This window comes from Schistocerca americana, chromosome 6, assembly GCF_021461395.2.
Source record: "Schistocerca americana isolate TAMUIC-IGC-003095 chromosome 6, iqSchAmer2.1, whole genome shotgun sequence".
NCBI lineage: Eukaryota > Metazoa > Arthropoda > Insecta > Orthoptera > Acrididae > Schistocerca > Schistocerca americana.
In genome coordinates this window covers 262683058-262704536 of record NC_060124.1, presented here as the reverse complement: position 1 = coordinate 262704536, position 21479 = coordinate 262683058, and positions in this window count along the sequence as shown.

Below are 21479 nucleotides of genomic sequence, written 5' to 3'. Positions count from 1 at the left end.
AGATATAAAGATTTCAGTTTAATAATTTATTGCACAAATTCTCACGATTTAAATATTGGGTCTCTTTTAATGTGTAGCCTCAGCTGAGCCAAAGAGATAAATAATTGCATGAGCGCTCAGGACTGGGATTGCGTAATATTTCTCCACGTCCCGATAGGAGAATGTCCACAAAATTATAAAGCAAGAAAACGGACTTACTAAATATGCGAATAAAGTGAACAAAAATGTACAACATGCAGTAGGTACATAGAAGAGCATCTACAGGAAATATTTATTTACAGATTAAATAACGTTTGCGATTATGGTAAAACACTAGTTATGGACAATAGGTATGTTTTATGATAGGCTCAGTGTGAATCGAAAGCCACCATTTGTTTCCCATTCAAACTCTCCCTAGATACACTTTCCAGTACATCTTCTGCGTTACGACTTATCTAAATTGAAGCTACCTTAAAATAATTAAAATAGAATAATCAATAATGAGAGCGACGGGCGATGTGTACACACCTCAGAGCCAATATCAGTGAAATTAAATAAATCAAATCACTATCAAATCCACCTTCTTCAACAGTATCTCACCATCAAATCCGTTATAAACAAAAATCTATATCAACATCCATTCTTATTCTTTGTACACCCTGAAGTTTACGTTTTAATTTTACCAGGATTTGGTATTATTTCGCACATTATATGTCAAGAAAGAGGAAAAATTGAATCATTTGGAACGCTAGGTTTAATCTACGCCATGTTATCAGTTGGATTAATAGGATTTACTTAATGAGCACCCCATATATTTACAGTAGGAATGGATGTTCACACGAGCATACTTTACATCAGCAACAATAATTATTGCGGTACCTACAGGAATTAAGGTAGTCAGATAATGAGCCACACTATATGGAACTAAATTCAAGTTTAATCCACCATTATTATGAGCTCTAGGATTCATTTTCCTATTTACAATCGGCGGATTAACAGGATTAGTACTAGCAAATTCATTACTTGACATTGTACTACGTGACACATATTATGTAGTAGCCCACTTCAATTATGTTTGGTGTGGCATCAGTTTTAACCCCTACAGCAGGTACTGCTCATGAGTGAAGAACGTCTGATGCTCTTGTTAATAATACTCGTACTTCTGTATTTATTTGGAAAATTGTTCGGTTATCTACATCTAGGAGTCGAAAGCCATCGTTTTCTATATCTATAAAGTCTGAATATTCATATCTTCAGTACCATTGTAGTCCAATTGTTTTGATTGTGATTATTGCGTCTACTGAATCATCAAGTAAATGTAGTAGTCGTAGTAATGGGAGTGCAATAAAAATTCTGGTAATTACTGGTAATGCTGTTCAGATAGTTTCAATTAAATTTCCATGAAGTATATTTCGGTTTGTATAGGCAATAAATAGTATGTAACTTAGTGCATAACCTACAATTACTGTAATTAATAATAATACGACCATAGTATGATCATGGAAGAACGATAGTTGCTCCATTAATGGTGAAGCTCCGTATTGACGAGATAAATTTGATCATGGTGCCATTTATTTGTTTCTAATAAAAGGTCAAACCTTGATTTGTAGAGCTTAAATCTGCTGCACTAATCTGTCATATTAGGATCTAGAAATTCATGGTAATTCTGAGTAACTATGTTCTGCAGGCGGGTTGTTTTGTAATTATTCTTTTTCATATAATTACATGTTCCATGAGGAATTTCACGTGCACATTCAGTAGAACGTTCCCAAACTGGTCAAGCACGATAGTCGTTATCGCCCTGTTTTAAAGTGACACTAAGACCGGAAGAAAAGCCAATACTCCAGCTGAGGTTCGCTGCGACACGCTGTCTGCTGCTGCCATGCAACAGCGTTACTCGGTCAATGCTGGACTACCAGTTATTATTCCTATTTTATTGTTTCTGTTAATAAATGTCAATAAAGGGAATGTCGGCTTACACTAACTAGAGTCTACTCTATAAAATGCACACATAAAATTCCGATTTAAAACTGATTTTATTTTTAACGAAAACAAACCGACGGTTGGTATTGACAACTGGCGCCGCATGAAATATGAGCTGAGCAGTCGTTGTTTCGCTGACTCCATCCACACCCGTAATAACGACATTGAACGTATCTGCCAAAACCCCAATGTGTCTGACGACCCTTAGGAGAGATACCATTTTTAAAATGTGGCGCAATCTGTATTTTCAAAAATAGATAAGTTCAGCGAGTCTAAAAGCACCGAAAAGAGCTCTGTCATAGCGTGCTTCTAAAGTTGTCAATATTGGCGCTACGGCACAAGTCGCAGAGTTCATTAAGTAGTTTTTAATTTCTCCCACTACGTCGTGTAGGACGTTCTCGACGTAGAATTTTTAAGTCACATTGGTGCCGTTCATAGTGTGCCTAGTGCCGTTTATATACTGCCACTGATTTGTTACTCATCGTGTTCCTCATATACCACAAGAAAGTTCTGTCTGTTTGGCTGATATATTCTTTATTCCAGCTTCCGCTCTCAAGTTTGTACAGTTCGGACGTCAAAAATCGCTTATTTTCGTCACGTATTATGTTACGGTATAATTAGTTTCGGGAAATGTAACTCTAGTGACGTTAGTGACATTCGTTACTGTAACAAACGTATCTGATAAAAGAATGTCTCCTTTACAGTATCAGCCCGAAAGCCGTCCATGTCTGTACAGCCTCAAGAATTATAATTTTACTTGCAAGGAGCCATTGACTGGTTGATTGGCGTGAACATATATATCGAAATCAGAAATGTCACATTTAATACAGTGTTAGTTATTAACAAGAGAAAATAATTTGTTTTGTGAATCTACAAAATTTACACATTATAATAATAACTTTTAAATAATTAATTTGAATAGTTTAAGAAACAAGCAAACGTTTAAATTCTGAACAAATAAAATCATGATGCCTGTTCCACACATATACAGATACTGAAAACTATTCATGAATACCCTATTCTTTGGTAAGACCACCGCTTACGAAGATGGGAATACAGTACAACATCAAAGAAAGGCAGTTTAACTAGCAAGTAAAGCCGGCCACGGTAGTCACGCGGTTCGAGGCGCCTCAGTTCGCAATTGCGCGACTTCTATGGTCGCAGGTTCGAATCCTGCCTCGGGCATGGATATGTATGATGTCCATAGGGTAGTTAGGTTTAAGTCGTTCTAAGTTCTAGGGGACTGATGACCTCAGATGCTAAGTCCCATAGTGCTCAGAGCCATTTTTTTTAGCAACAGCTATCTGGAGAAGACCAAGATAGGGGACGTATTATGTTGTTCAAATTTCCACTTACTCACTAAAGGTTCGCCCGCAATTGACCTTGTAATCCGCGGCCAGGTGACAGCGTTACTTATGAAAGCCCATTGGGCCATCAAAGGCGGAATACGTACAAATCGGCTATAGGTAAGTCACGTGTTTGGCAATTCCAAACGGTTGCCTCCCGGCCAGCCATTCTCTTCGGCTACATCCCACACTTCTCGCTGCAGGTCGATGCTCACTGCACGCCCGCCATGCTATGCTGATGGCTGAATTGTCTCAGCGTCGGTAGGTGGCGTTGCATCAATACGGCAATGACTAAGCAGGAGCTAAAATGCACCAGAAGAAGCTGCAGACATGTAGACGATGGGACATTCTTGTGGCCGCACGATTCAGTCTCATTTTCTGCGTCCAACATAGAAAGAGTGAATACTATAGATTTCAGAAGCCTTGAGCAGAATTACTGCAGCCATTACTTGCTTTTATATCTACGTCTAGTACCATTATCATTTCCTTCGTATGAGTTCTATTATCCATCCTTCCTTGTTAGTTGAGGAAGTATTATTTTTCCCTACTCTCTTAGCGTACGATCTGTTAACTTCAGCGATAACCCTCTCCGTGATATACAACGTCCTTGTAACCTCTCACTGCAATTTTCTGTGAAGCTCGAAAATAATGTAACGATTACTTAAGGTGTCCGTGACAAAACGTGCCGCTCTTCATCGGATCGCTTCCAGTGTGTCCACTCGAGAATCGGCCTTAAAAGTGTTTTGGAAGCTACTTTCTTCGTGGCTGAGTTTTTTTCCTTAATATCCTTCATATGAATCAGAGCTTAGCATATACTTTTCCACAGTTAATTTCGTGTATGCATTCCACTTTACATCGTTCTTAGGTATTTTACAATAGTAAATGTTTCCAATAATCTATCACAAATAGCGTAATGAACACTAGTTGAGCTTTTCACCTATTTGTATGAAATACGTTACATTTATTTATGTTCAGTGTCAAAGGGTAATCCTCAGCAGTCTTCCGGTATTGCAGCTTTCTAATAAGCACCAGCATCGACTTGAAACACCTTTTTCGAAATCGACTTGTTCTTCACATGGCGTTGTCGGATAAAACAGGGTGCCACTAAGTTTGATAAAATAGGGTAGTACCCCGTTTTATCGAACTGATTTAAAAGTCGCTGTTTGCGATTTTCAAATTGTTTATTTAGTTTGTTCAATTAGAAAATTTATTGTAATTATTATTCACAGGATCTAACTTAAATCATGCCATAGTTATGGCGCTTTATAAATGGAAAACTGACAGACAGTCATGGAGTCAAGAGAGTATGAAAAAAGCTGTAGTAGCAGTTTTGGCCCAAACAATGGGCTGTTTGAAAGCATCAAAGTGGGCCGATGGCCCTAGCAGTCTGGTCCATTCAATTCCACAAACCAAAGCATCGAAGTCTTTCGGGGATCTCAGAGTACTCTGGAAGCACGTGCAAAAAATGCATAGAGTGGAATATGTTTAGAGGATGCTACAAAGAAAGGTAGGCCTATTTGCTATTTTAGAAGAAATTAATTAAACTGTTGCAGTTATTATTATTATTGTTATTGTTGTTTTTGTTGTTGTTGCTTTACTTCTAGGCTGCTACAAATCTGTATTTAATCAGAAGCAGGAAAATGAACTGGCTGAATATATCCTGTCAATGGAAACCAGTTTGTTTGGATTGACCATCGATATGGTGTGGAGTCTTGCTTTCGAAGTGGCAGAGAAAAATAACTTGCCGCATAACTTCAGTAAGACTAAGAAGATGGCAGGTAAATGCTGGTTCTATTCGTTTTTGAAGAAGAATCCGGAAATAGGCCTGCGTTTGCCGAGCCAACATCTGTTGCCAGTGCTATGGGCTTTAACCGTGGAGTGGTGAAGCAGTTGTTTGGTTTGCTGTTAGAATTTTATAATAGGCACAACTTCACAGCCGATAGAGTCTATAATGGGGATGATACAGAAATAACAACAGTCCCTAATAAGCAATCTAAGGTGCTTGCCTTGAGGGGAAAACATCAAGTTTCAAGTTTCAGGTTTCTGCGGAGAGAGGCATCTTAGTGACTGCTGTAGCCTGTATGAGCGCTTCTGGAATTTATTTGCCCACAATGTTTGTGTTCCCTAGACAAAGAGCCAAACCTAAGCTGCTGGAAAATGCTCCGCCAGGATGTACTGCGGAGTATCACCCTAACGGATGGATGCAGAAAGAAATTTTCCGGAAGTGGTTTCAACGATTTGTTGAATTTTGTAAACCAATGCAGAGAAACCCGTTCTTCTACACTTGAATGGTCACTCAACACACACAAAGAGTATTGAACTTATTGATATGGCTACAGAAACATGTTCATCTCTTATCCTACCCCCCACACTGCACCCACCGAATGCTGTCCCTGGACGTTGCATTCATGGCCCCACTGAGTAATTATTACTCTAAAGAGGTTCGAAAGTGGCTTCAGTGTCTTCCTGGACGAGTGATAACCAACAATCAAGTAGCAGGGATGTATGGGACAGCCTTCATGAAAGCTGCTTCTATTGAGACTGCTGTAAATGCATTCCATGAAACTGGAATCTTCCCACTGGATGCAGATATTTTTCCTGATTGGACGTGTCACCCTGCTGAAACAACAGACACTGACCCACCCCTGGAGAAAGGTGATGTCCCGCCTTCGAAATCTACTTCAGAGTCATTAAACAGAGAAATATCTTTTCCAACCACACCAGGGTCTTCCCAGTCGGATAGGCCTTAGCCTACAATTTCAGCTTTCCACGTCTCTACGAAAGACATAAAAGCAGTGCCGATAGCTGAAAGCAAGGAACAAAACTCTGATAGAAGAGGAGGAAAGAGAGCTGTTCTTAGAAGTTCACCTTGTAAGGAAGAATTAAAGTCTTCTATGAAAAAGGAGAAGACTCCCAAAAGGAAACTTCAAATGGGGCCACATTCTAAAAGTTCTAGGCCTACCTGAATTCAGAAATGTTGGACAGAAGAAAGCAAAGAAAGCTGGAAAAGTACGGGAGTATAGCACATCATCAGAAGAGGAAGGAGAAGATAATAACACAGATTGCATTTATTGTAATGAACTTTTCTCCAACTCTATATCTGGAGAAGGCTGGGTAAAATGTTACAATTGTAATGAATGGGTTCGTGAACAGTGCGCCGGCATTAATGATCATGTTGATGAACAACATAAATATGAATTTTGTACATGAAGTGATTGTCAAGGTTTGTAAATGGATTTTTTAAAAATTTTCGTTATAATGTAGTACCCTGTTTTATCCAACCAGTCCGATAAAACGGGGTAGTTGACACAAGCGTAAAAAATTCTATTCTGTATTGAGACATTTTTTTAAATGTTTGTTTTCCATGCCCAATCTAAGTAGACAGATTGGACAATTAGTCATTAAAAACTCAACACATTAGTATACGTAGTTCATTACATATGCCACTTTATTTATTAAGTACTATGTTTTAACCGACTCTCCCCTACCTCAAAACTTCATTTTCCTAATACCTCTAGAACCAGTGTTACATTTTTGGCGTAGGGTACGACATCATTCTGGTCCAGTGCTGATAACAGTTCCGTAACTGTCCGACACTGTACATTTGAAACAGGCAGGATGACGAGCAGCTATGAGCTACAGAGCTGACTCACGTGGGTGAGGTAGGACTTATTCTCTTTCTGAGCTCAACATCTCACTCGATATAGAGGGAGGCTGACAGTTTTTTGGATTTTTGGACAACATGGTTATGGAGAGAAGCAGCGATTAGTATGATTAATCAATAATTCAAAAACAGTCTTAATCGCATTTATTGTTATTATTATACCGCCAACCGGTTTCAACCCGACGTAGGGGTCATCTTCTGGGCGTTTACACTGTGAAATTATAGATATCCGTCAGAAAGACTCTATTATACAACAGCTAAAATTACGTAAATTTAAAATATTTTACCCATTGGTCGACTGCTGGTGGTGTCACTCCTGTCTACATAACGGCAGGAAACTATGCGAGACTAACCCTTCGTATGGGCTTAAATAGCGTACTGAGGTCACGTGAATAGACGGCAACACTCCCAGCGGCGATCAACGGTATACTGTCACTTAAATTAATGTTAAACCAAGGTGACTAGTAATTACACGTAATAAACTGTGTTAAATGCTGGTTTTCGGTAAAATAATAATAGAAATGCTATTAAGACTGTTTTTGAATTATTGACAGTTTTTTAGGCTAGCAAACTTTAAGCTGCGGTACAGAAAAGACTTCTGATGTCAGTTGCTCAGTGTGTGTAGTGTGTGTAATGTGTGCAGTGACTGGGTGTGAGAAATGAATGATCAATGTAGCATTAGCCTTTCACATTCCTAAGTAACTTCCTTAGAATACAGTATTTTAGACCAGGAATAAACCAAATGACGTAGCGAAGTGGCATTGTATTCGGGAAGATGGAGGATCCAATCTTCATCCATCCATCTTGATTTAGGTTTTCCACAAAAAACCACAATAGCACTCCGTCTTCAGGCCAAAAGTGACCCATCGGGACCATCCTGCCGCCGTGTCTTCCTCATCGGAGGATGATCCGACCGGTGTATCCACTGAGGCAACGCCATTACCATTTGGGTTTTCCGTGGTCACTGTAATTTATTTCAGGCAGTTGGCGGTATGGTTCCTACTATAAGGCAAACGCGACTACCTGTCCCGTCCTTGTCATACTAGACCTGTTTATAAGTAAATTTGAATTACTTTATTTTTGTTGTTCTTAAATTGTAGTACTGAGACACATCCAATACACTTGTAAAATAAACTATGGATGACTGAAGCTACTACTACTACTACCATTACATGCAATGGCTGACTCTCATTTAAACAACACATACGAGCACCCGTTAACCTCTCCAAACGCACAAACAAACCGAGACATTTATCTTCTCTGATGGGCTAGTAGTATCAGCTTTACAACTCTACCTGCAAGTCCAATCCTCCTTTGGAAACGAATATAGTCACCTTTTACTTGTTTCAGAGCTACATTGTGTGCTCTTCGATATGCAAAATCCCATGCAGCATTTCGTGAATTTCTTATAAATATTTTTAATTTGCCACTCGCACATTCTGTGGCAGTCTGTTAACTAACAGAATGTTGTCATAAGCAAGTTAATATTCTACATTAGAGTCTTTCGCTTCATTTCCTCAGCCATCTCAAGCATCAAGCAATAATCACTGCTTCCTGAAGTTCCTCTTCAGTGGATATTATTTTATTATTATGTGAATTTGCAGATATTTCGTTGACATTTCAACAGCCGATTTGTAGGACTAATATTGAATCCAATAGAATTAAGAAGCTTGTTGGCGACATTGTGAACTGCAGCTCAATCAGCATATGAAATGGTTATAGGTAAGAATCTCATTTTATACCATAATACATAACTGCTCGCATGCAGCGGGTGATGACTTTCAGTTGTCTTTTTCTCTTGCGTCACTCCTGAGCTACAGTATGGTAAATTAAATATAAATACACTTTTAAAAATGAAAACGTGATCTAGCGTAAGTAGACAGTATTCTTCATATTAATAGTGCAGTTGGCCAGTGTCAATTGTGGGTCATATTGTAGGACGTGTCTTAGGCTTCCAGCTTCATTTTACATTCTAATACAATGATGGTACACGTAGAAAGGTAGACATTGTATTTCTGTAGGTATGTGGCCAAAAACAAGAAAGTAGTACGGATGATTACATTACCTGCCAGAAACAAGAATTTCACTATATGGTTGATATAAATAAAAGCTGTTTACATCATAATGGCGACCTACAGAAAAGTGTGGCCTCGACTTGCTTATCGCAAGCAATATCACAAAAATAAATATCGGAAACGGTAGCACAAATACTTATGCTAGGAATTTATCCGTAGGTAGATGAAAAAATCTGGCATACGATCTTAAATTTAGTATCCTTTTCACGAAGGAGTAGGTTAATAATCACATTTGTTTCTCGTAGATGACCGGGCCAAATATCTCACGAAATAAGCATTATACGAAAAAACTACAAAGAACGAAACTCGTCTGCCTTGAAGGGGGAATCCAGAAGGCGCTATGGCTGGCCCGCTATATGGCGCTGCCATAGGTCAAAGGGATATCAAGTGCATTTTTTTAAAGAGGAACCCACATTTTTTATTACATATTCGTGTAGTACGTAAAGAAATATGAATGTTTTAGTTAGTTTTAGTTAGACCACTTTTTTCGCTTTGTGGTAGATGGCACTGTAATAGTCACAAACGTGTAAGTACGTGGTACCACGTAACATTCGGCCAGTGCGGACGGTATTTGCTTCGTGATACATTACCCGTGTTAAAATGGGCCGTTTACCTTTGCGGAAAAGGTCGACATCGTTCGCCGGATAGTTACGTTATTTAAGGAAACAGCAAGTGTTCAGCCACATGTGAAACGTCAGCCAAGACCTACAACAAATGATGATGTGTTTCAGCTGCTGTCGCGACTAATCCGCACATCAGTAGCAGACAAACTGCGCGACAATCGGGAATCTCAAAAACGTCGGTGTTGAGAATGCTACATCAACATCGATTGCACCCGTACCATATTTCTAAGCGCCAGGAATTGCATGGCGACGATTTTGAACGTCGTGTACAGTTCTTCCACTTGGCACAAGAGAAATTTCGGGACGATGACAGATTTTTTGCACGCGTTCTATTTAGTGACGATGCGTCATTCACCAACAGCGGTAACGCAAACCGGCATAATATGCGCTATTCGGCAACGGATAATCCACGATGGTTCCGACAAGTGGAACATCAGCTACCTTGGCGGATGTCCGGCACATAGTTCGCGTGCGGTTGAAGCGGTATTCAATAGCATGACGGGTGGATTGTTCGATGGTGCGGCATTATGGCAGGAAGGATAATTGAGGCCCCATTTTATCGATGGCAATCTAAATGGTGCAATGTATGCTGATTCCCTACGTAATGTTCTACCGATGTTACTACAAGCTGTTTCACTGCATGACAGAATGGCGATGTACTTCCAACATGATGGATGTCCGGCACATAGTTCGCGTGCGGTTGAAGCGGTATTCAATAGCATGACGGGTGGATTGTTCGTCGAAGCACGTTCACCGGATCTCTTTCCGTGGGGAAAGTTGAAGGATATTTTCTGTGGTGATCCACCGACAACGCCTGACAACTTGCGTCACCGCATTGTCAATGCATGTGCGAACATTACGGAAGGCGAACTACTCGCTGTTATGAGGAATGTCGTTACACGTATTGCCAACTGCATTAAGGTTGACGTACATAATTTTGAGCGTTTATTGCATTAATGTGGTATTTACAAGTAATCACGCTGTAGCAGCATGCGTTATCAGTAACGGTAAGTTTACAAAGGTACATGTATCACATTGGAACAACCGAAATAAGATGTTCAAACGTACCTACGTTCTGTGTTTTAATTTAAAAAACCTACCTGTTACCAAGTGTTCGTCTAAAATCGTGAGCCATATGTTTGTGACTATTACAGCACCATCTGTCACAAAGCAAAAAATGTGGTCCAACTAAAATATTCATATTTCTTTACATAATACACGAATATGTAATAAAAAATGGGGGTTCCTATTAAAAAAAAGGAACGCAGTTGACCTAGCGGGCCAACCATAGCTCCATCTGGTTTCCCCCTTCAAGCAAGACAAGTTTCATTCCTTGCAGTTTTTTCGTTTGACGCTTATTTCGTGACATATTTGGCCCGGTCACGATCGATGAACCACCTTGTATATTTCATTTAACTGTGCCTAGAAACAGATCGCTATGTTTGAGATTTTTTGGTTGTAATTAAATTTCGACAGTATTAGGACTCATGAGAAATTCATCTTCAAATACACTAATGACTCTTCTGTTTAGCAGCAACTATTATTTAAAGGAGCAAACTCAATATTCCTAAAAGAAGAAGAAGTTCACGAAGAATGTAATGAACAAAAAAACTGAAAAAGTTGAAATTAACTTCAAAATCTGAAGCTGGACAGGATCCAATAGAAATCGTAAAAGTTGCTTGTGAAAATGCTTCACAATTGTCTTCAAAACCATGTACTAACCATGCCGAAAAGAGGTAAAATATGAGCTCTGATTCCAATATTTGCTACTTTGTCAGCAATTGGAGGATTATTTGGAGGTGCAGTTGGGATTGTTAAAGTTGTTAGCGATTCAAAAACTACATGCAAGCATCTGAAATCTTGTTCTTAGTCATTCTCCTTGCATTAAACTTGTACTCGTTAACAATAATTGAAATAACTGAAATAAAATCGTCATAACTTCTTAACGGTTTGCGTCAGGAAATTCAAACTGCGCGGTTGGCTGCGGAGCTTGGAAATTAGTGTGCTCATGCGCGCGCCTGGTTGTTGGCCATTTGTACGTGATATTGTCACCGTACAGCGTGCCTGAGCGAATAGCGCTTGTGAAGGCCTATTATACGATCAGTAACAGCCCAAATACGGCTCAAAGGAAGTTTGCGACCGAGGTCAAGCTCAGGGCAGGTTTGAGAGAATGGGCGGTGTTCGTGATGACAGTGTTGGCAATGTCGGTCCTCCAAAAAAGGTGAAAACGGCTTAAAACATCGAGAAGACATGCGCTGTTTTCAAGCCAGCCCCAGGAATTCGATCAGGAAAACTGCACAACAGGTGGGAATCAATTGGGAGAAACTGCGCCGCGCGAAGTGGCCACGCGGTTTGAGGCGCCATGTCTTGGATTTCGCGGCCTCTCCCGCTGTAGGTTCGAATCCTCCCTCGGGCATGTGTGTGTTGGTCTTAGCATAAGTTAGTTTAAGTAGTGTGAAAGTCTAGGGACCGATGACCTCAGCAGTTTGGTCCCTTACGTATTCACACACATTACCATTTTTTTTTTTTTTTTTTTTTTTTTAGGACCTGCGACAAACTGTTTTTGAAGAGCTGCGCCTCTTCCCATTCAAAATTCAAACTCGTCAGCCACTAACCTCAGGGCCAGAGACCAGCAGTTGTGTTTCGCCAACACTGTTGTTTACAGAACTGATGAACAGGACTTTGATGTGAATTACGAATTCACAAACAGTAGCATTTTATTTAATTTTTTTTTATTTTTTATTTTTTAGGAACTGCGACAAATTGTTTTTGAAGAGCTGCGCCTCTTCCCATACAAAATTCAAACTCGTCAGCCACTCATCTCAGGGCCAGGGACACCAGCGGTTGTGTTTTGCCAACACTGTTGTTTACAGAACTGACAAACACGACTTTGATGTGAATATGGTTCGATTTAGCAACGACGCACATTTACATTTGGATGGGTTCGTCAATAAGCAAAACTGGCTCATTTACGGGACTGAGAATCCGCATTTCGTGATCGAGAAGTTTCTTCACGCTCACTGGTGTCTGCAGCTCGTGGTCTAGTGGCTAGCGTTGCTGCCACTGGATCACGGGTTCACTGGTTCGATTCCCCACCGAGTTGAGGATTTTCTCTGCTAATGGACTGGGTTTTTGTGTTGTCCTCGTCATTTCATAATCATCATTCGTGGCAGTGGCTAGATTGGACTGTGTAAAAATTGGGACTTCGTACAGGCACTGATGACCGTGGAGTTGAGCGTCGCACAAACCAAACATCATCATCACACGCTCAGTGGTTGACTGTGTGGTGTGCAGTGACCAGTCACGGGATAATCGGTCCGATCTTACTTGATGGCACGGTGACTACCCAACAGTACATGAGGGTTTTGGAGATCAAAAAATGGCTCCGAGCACTATGGGACTTAACTTCTCAGGTCATCAGTCCCCTAGTACTCAGAACTACTTAACCCTAACTAACCTAAGGACATCACACACACCCATGTCCGAGGCAGGAATAGAACCTGCGACCATAGCGGTCGCGCGGTTTAAGACTGTAGCGGTTAGAACCACTCGGCAACCCCGGCCGGCTTTTGGAAGATCATTTCATCCTCAATATCCAAAGTGACTCTGATTTAGACAGATGTGGTTCAGTCATACTACATCAGGAATGACTACGAAAAGGATGCAGAGAAAAAGAAAAAAAGTCAGCGTAAAACTGAATACAAAACTCTCAAACGATACTGGGATGTGACTGATACGTGTGTTGATTTTAAACTGAGTAGCAATACACGGTTCGTTTAAGGCTTTGAAAGAAAACTCACCGGTAAAGAAGTTTAAAGGCAGCAGAATTTCCAATAATATTCAGAACATTAACGGCCTATGTACTAACAGTGAATATTTTGTAGTTTTGTTCCACAATCCTGTTCCTGCACAAATTACATTAGTTCTGGACTGCAGTACCACCTAGATATGATACAATATTCTGGAATCACCAAACTGTCCCAATAGCAATCGAGGTGTGGCAAATTATATTTCAAAATTAAGTGTATCAGCTAGAGATCAAAATGTTATTTCAGAGGTGAAGAAACAACTATTCAGTTACACGTAAGGATACGTAATGCGTGTCATATACAGACAACCTGTTATGTCTACAAAGAAAAAGAATTACGAGAAGAAGAATTTAAAAAAGGGTTAACTCCTCAGATTCCGCAAATATTGTTGTCGTTATATGCAGCGCTGTAATAAATACTAACTTCATTCTCTGTGTACTCTCATTCAACACTGTGGTGAACTGAGAATAATATGAATTCAGTACTGAATGTGAGAGAAACAATACTCATTGACGTCTTTGTCTCTTGCTTCAGATATAAGTATTAACCATTTAGTCAACCACTTTTTGTTCGCAACGATCCCATATTAGTTGTAAATAAAATGAAAACACTTACGTACTGCCGGCCAGAGTTGTCTGTATTTTGGAAGAAGACTTCTCAATGAGAGAAGAGTGCTGAAATATGCTGACACTGATGAAATAAAAATTGTGTACCTCACTTATTTGACGAAATTCCTTTTGGTCTGAGTGACCAAACTATTGATCATGTGCGCAATCTGGGAACTGCAACGCTAACGAAAGGATAAGAATCTCTTATATCAATTGACGAAGTCGCGTTGTAGAACGCTGGTTGGGACCGAGAGATGAACTAAAATAATTTATTGATAATGGAGGACATTTCAACTTCTGCATCCTGCTCAACATGATGCTTGGTTTACTAAGGGATTATAGGTAGATTACTTAAAACGCTCACTGTGAGTATGTAATGATTCGCAATAGGCAAGACACTAATTGCGTTATAGCAGATGTAGCAGATGTAAGTAGGCTGTTTAGGTTTTTACGTTGGTAACGCCACTTAGCGCTCTGTATGAAAATCACTGGCTGTGCTGCGTGCAGTCTGTGGCTAGTTTGCATTGTTGTCTGCCATTGTAGTGTTGGGCAGCTGGATGTGAACAGCGCGTATCGTTGCGCAGTTGGAGGTGAGCCGCCAGCAGTGGTGGATGTGGGGAGAGAGATGGCGGAATTTTGAAAGTGTAATATTGGATTCATGGACTGATATATGTATTTTGACTTTTGAACACTATTATGGTAAATACATTGTTTGTTCTCTATCAAAATCTTTCATTTGCTAGCTATGCCTATCAGTAGCTAGTGCCTTCAGTAGTTTGAATCTTTTATTTAGCTAGCAGTATTGGCGCTCGCTGTATTGCAGTAGTTTGAGTAACGAAGATTTTTGTGGGGTAAGTGATTTGTGAAACCTATAGGTTAATGTTAGTCAGGGCCATTCTTTTGTAGGGATTTTTGGAGTCAGATTGCGTTGCGCTAAAAATATTGTATATCAGTTTATGCACAGTCATGTATAATTTTTCTAAGGGGACGTTTCATATGTCGACCCTTAGCCGAGGATACCTCACTGGAATCTTCTGATTTTTTCTTGTAGTTTGTGTAATTAGTGCAGCCTTTGTTTATTGCTAGCGCGTAATTGTGGAGAGAATTTCCTTTGTAGTTGCAGTTTTTCATTCTTGTACAGTAAAACAGTTGCGGCATGCATGTAGATTTGCACCAAATACACTCCTGGAAATGGAAAAAAGCACACATTGACACCGGTGTGTCAGACCCACCATACTTGCTCCGGACACTGCGAGAGGGCTGTACAAGCAATGATCACACGCACGGCAAAGCGGACACACCAGGAACCGCGGTGTTGCCCGTCGAATGGCGCTAGCTGCGCAGCATTTGTGCACCGCCGCCGTCAGTGTCAGCCAGTTTGCCGTGGCATACGGAGCTCCATCGCAGTCTTTAACACTGGTAGCATGCCGTGACAGCGTGGACGTGAACCGTATGTGCAGTTGACGGACTTTGAGCGAGGGCGTATAGTGGGCATGCGGGAGGCCGGGTGGACGTACCGCCGAATTGCTCAACACGTGGGGCGTGAGGTCTCCACAGTACATCGATGTTGTCGCCAGTGGTCGGCGGAAGGTGCACGTGCCCGTCGACCTGGGACCGGACCGCAGCGACGCACGGATGCACGCCAAGACCGTAGGATCCTACGCAGTGCCGTAGGGGACAGCACCGCCACTTCCCAGCAAATTAGGGACACTGTTGCTCCTGGGGTATCGGCGAGGACCATTCGCAACCGTCTCCATGAAGCTGGGCTACGGTCCCGCACACCGTTAGGCCGTCTTCCGCTCACGCCCCAACATCGTGCAGCCCACCTCCAGTGGTGTCGCGACAGGCGTGAATGGAGGGACGAATGGAGACGTGTCGTCTTCAGCGATGAGAGTCGCTTCTGCCTTGGTGCCAATGATGGTCGTATGCGTGTTTGGCGCCGTGCAGGTGAGCGCCACAATCAGGACTGCATACGACCGAGGCACACAGGGCCAACACCCGGCATCATGGTGTGGGGAGCGATCTCCTACACTGGCCGTACACCACTGGTGATTGTCGAGGGGACACTGAATAGTGCACGGTACATCCAAACCGTCATCGAACCCATCGTTCTACCATTCCTAGACCGGCAAGGGAACTTGCTGTTCCAACAGGGCAATGCACGTCCGCATGTATCCCGTGCCACCCAACGTGCTCTAGAAGGTGTAAGTCAACTACCCTGGCCAGCAAGATCTCCGGATCTGTCCCCCATTGAGCATGTTTGGGACTGGATGAAGCGTCGTCTCACGCGGTCTGCACGTCCAGCACGAACGCTGGTCCAACTGAGGCGCCAGGTGGAAATGGCATGGCAAGCTGTTCCACAGGACTACATCCAGCATCTCTACGATCGTCTCCATGGGAGAATAGCAGCCTGCATTGCTGCGAAAGGTGGATATACACTGTACTAGTGCCGAGATTGTGCATGCTCTGTTGCCTGTGTCTATGTGCCTGTGGTTCTGTCAGTGTGATCATGTGATGTATCTGACCCCAGGAATGTGTCAATAAAGTTTCCCCTTCCTGGGACAATGAATTCACGGTGTTCTTATTTCAATTTCCAGGAGTGTATTTTGCAGCTGCGCTTGCAATTAACAAGATATCATTTTCAATGCTATGTTATTATGTCTTCTTATTTTTTTCTTCAAATTGTGCTTTTCTGTGTTGTCGTGTGAAATATTGTGACAATAATGGCGTGTGAAAAACGTAATACCAGGCTCCAAAGTTAACTGAGAAATGACAGTGAATACGAAAGCAGTGTGTTAGCGCCACTGTGCAATGAATTAACTAATGTTCAAAGTAGTAATTTGGTAATTGTGCATAGGGAAATGGAGAGGGCTGCAAATAATGGTGTAGGCAGTGAAACAATTGGTGAACAGGGAAGCATTATCGGTCGATCTGTCGGCAACAGCTTGCCTCAGGAATCCGAAATGACAGGACACAATCTTGCAAATACTGTAGATTCAGGTTTTGCGTCCTCGCCGTTTTCTCAAATAAGTCAAGACACATTTTCTGCTTTTCAAAATGCGAATATTGCCGGTTCAAATGCATTACTGAATAGCACTGAGAAACATCTTTCAGACACCAGTGCATTGTTATTACAATTAATGCAACAAATGGGACAAAACCTTCAAAAGTTAGACACAATGGAACAAAAGCGTCAAAAGTTAGACACAATGGAACAAAATCTTCAAAATTTAGACACAATGGAACAACACCAGAGATAAACACAGCAACAGTTAGACACAATGGAACAAAATCAGAGACAAACACAGCAAAAGCTTCAAAAGTTAGACCTCACACTTGAACAAACACGTGAAGATTTGACTACTGAGTTACATAACATTGAATCGAAATGTCAAAAAGTCTGTAATGACGTAAAAACACAAATTTGTGAGCATTTTCAACCTATTTTTTCGCGGCATGGAAATGCATTACATAATCACGAAGCAGCCATAAAAGAACTGCAAACCATTGTTCATGAAAATCATGAGACCTTGTGGCCTAAAATTGACTCAGTTGCATCTACCGATTCGGTTACGCTACTTGCAAAAACTCAGGAAAACTTAAAGAACACAGTAGTTACGATTTCCACACAATTGGACACTCTGAAACTTGGTTCAGAAAAACACACTGAGGAAATAAGTACACTATCAGAGAAAGTAGCCGAACTTTCGAATCAGTTCACTAACTTATCTGCAAAGGTAGATGATGATCTAAATGACACAAGACCTGTAGCCATCACTGACACAGAGGAGTATGAACAAATTAAGAAATTCAAACAAAATCAGAATCAAATTAATACGCAATACAAAAGAGAAATCCGTGAAGTACAAGATCAATTGCACAAGTAATACGAAAATTACATATTGCAGAGGACACTCGCGCTACAACACAGGAAAGCCACAAAATAATAACACAGGGCATTTATGAAAGAAATTGGCAAGGTGCACCGAATTTTGATATGGAACCGCCGACACGACGTAGCAATGACCGATATGCTACACGCCGACACGATGATTTTGACTATAAGCTGTTCATTACTACACGTAAATTCAAAACATTTAAGAATTCTAGCAATGACATTCATCCACAAGGGTGGCTCCATCAATTCTCTCATTGTTTTCCTCCCAACTGGTCAGTAGAGCACAATTTGAATTAATGTGTGGCTACTTAGAGAATGAACCAGCTGAAAGAATGGGATCGGTTATTCACGATTGTCACAGTGAAGGAGAATATTATCATGCCTTCCTCTCAGCATATTGGTCTCAAGCTACACAAGAGCGAGTAAAACACAGCATCATAATGATGAAACATTTCGAACAATCAGAATCTTCCAGTCTTGTGAAATATTTTGAAGACATGTTGCACAAGAATCAGTACCTGCCAAACCCATACAGCCCCTCAGAACTCATCCGCATTTGCTTAATCAAATTGCCTGAACATTTACGACACATTATTATGGTAGGACGTTGCAAAGACGACATTGAAGCTTTTCAGGGATTCTTACAAGAATTAGAAATTGATACAGACTGTCGCGGGATGCAAAACAGGAAAACAATCACTACAGGTCACATCCGTCCCAATTCCGTGACGACAGAAACAATGACTGGACACGACAAATCTATTCTTACAACGCAAATCGTGACCAAAACAGACACCACCCATATGACAACCGCAGGCAGAGTAATAACAATTACAGAGAAAGATGGCATTTCCGTAGTAATGAATATGACAGAGATAACCAGAGAAACAGACAATATGGGAACCAAAATAATTATTATCAAGGGAGACAGAATAACTTCAGACGCAACAGCTCAGCGCGCAGTTATGATTCAGGAAGAAATTCCCCATCACGTGACTGGCAAGAAAGAAACTATGGAATCTACCGACATGACAACAGACGAAATAATCGTAATGACAGACCTGAATTTCGTCAGAACTGGCGAGATTCAAAAAGGGGAAGGCCCCTCTCGACAAGGCGAATTTGTAGAAGTTAGGTCTCCAAATCTCAATAACGACGCGCGCCGACAAAGAGGCAGACAATGACTCGCACCGCAGGCAGCCACGTGCGCCGGCTGGCTCAGAGAAAAATAACATAGACGCTAAACTTGAGAAAAATTTTAGAATTCCTTACCGATGTACCATATACCTCATGATAATTCCATTGAAGTTGAAACTCTGCGTACTGGGAAGGGTAAAGGTTTGCACCACATTTCACATGTAAAACCATTATTGAAAGATAATCTGCTTTTTGACTTTGTCTTTGCCATATAACTTTTCACTTTACATTACTAGCATGCTTTGTCAGACTTAGAATCTTTTAACATGCAACAATGTTTGAAGTTAAATATCCAGTCAAGAACCAAGAAAACTTATTTAAACAGAAATTACGAATGCATTGTTATTGTGAACAGACGACACAGTGTTATTGTGTGTGTACATTCTTGCTTGTTAGTTGCACGATTACGTAACGACTATAAGGCACACATACTTAGAACATTTACCAGTACTGCTAATGAGATTTTAATGCAACATTTTGGTTTACTTGAAAATACATTCTGGATTTAAAGTACTTTCTGTGAGATACCAGATGACACAGTGGGTAGTTTTTGTGACAGCTACACGATTTTGTCACGACGCTACTAATGAGTGACAATTAACAATGTTGCTTTTGCGGTGTTTCTGTTTTATATCTGCACAGTTTTTCTGAATTATTCTGGAAAGTAAAACATGTTTTAGTAGTAACTTTCGTGGTATAGCTGCAATTTGACAGCCTTTTTCGTAGCACAACAATTTGTTACCGTATAGTATTTTCTTGATCATGGTAATGTACGTAATAACTACGATACCTATACGCATAGCATTTCACTTTTGTTTATGATGAGGTGAGTACATTGACTTCAACAGAACTTTGCTTACAGAGGACGATAACTACGACAGTTCCACAGAATTATCTTACAGCAAGACGCACATTTATCGCTACAGGACACGCATTTGAGTGATTAATTTTGTATGTAAAACATTTATTTTTAAAGATTTTTGAATAACAAAAATACAAAGAAAGTTTTCGGTGATGTATTTCATTCGGTTGCTGTAATCTGTAACACCTGAGGGTATAATTACATTAATCCTCAGGGGGGTACACGCTTATTTTGTGTACCATGTGTTTGGCAAGTACAAGGAGCCCTAGCTAATATGGTATTTGCTTATACAATTTTACACATCGGTACCCTATTGCTGTAACACATGAATTACACAGCTATCTGATTATTTAACAGAGAAACAAACATTTTTTTTTACTACACCAGTGACACATGTTTACGCAATTACACAGTTGGATAACTTCACACTTATGAAATTGTATTTTGTCTGTACTTTGTGAACTGTTCATATCTTTTTTTGGAACCATTGTGATACTATGAGAGCTTTGAATGATGTGTTTGGTATGGGATCATTATATTTAAAGTACGTTTGAGGTAGATGACACTATTTAAATGAGCAGAGAATTTTTTTTAGGTTTTGAAATTATTGCAGAGAGCTACGACGTTTTTCAGATTTGACTGAGGTGTTATGATGTTATTATTACGATCACAATGTGTATTATGCTGATGAGGTACGTTTATGATCAATAAGCTGATGCTATATGAGGAATTTGATTATGATACATATTTATTATGATGAAATATTAAAGAAGTGTCGATGAATATTTATATGTGTAATAAGGTAAGGAATAATGAGTAGTGGTTAGGGACTCTGACTTGTGAAAAAGGATGTTGGAAACCAAGAATCGTACTTTAAGAGTTATGAAATGTGTGTAAATGCGTGAATGTACCACAATGCCGACGAAAATTTTTTCGACACTGTTATATTTACAGGATTTTGTTTCTACACGTTTGTAACGCAAATTCTTGACCTGTGGAATTTTTTAAATGACGCTGTCACTGTAGCAGAAACTGCTGTCGTAAATATTTCAGTAAGAAAAGTAAGTGACCTAGACGTAATGCGTTTTGTGCGCCCAGCTGAGAGATAGTCATCTGAAAAAAGAAAGCCATTAGGTGGAGAAAAAAAGAGGCCATTATCCTCGCTATTGACGTTCCTTTGTAGAAAGCATCGGAAATACGACACGCTCATTACTTGAAAGATACTTACATCTGCACACCTGATTATGAAAAGCGTCTTTCTACGAGAGTTGAGAGAATTTCTACTAACTTATGAAATGTCACATGACTATTGAATGATATTTTTATGCTTTGTACATAGTTGCTAATTTCATTTGATATCTGTTTTCCAGCTGTGTTGCAACATTGGTTTTATAAAATAAAATTAAATGCATTTGCTAATATGAACACTTTCTGT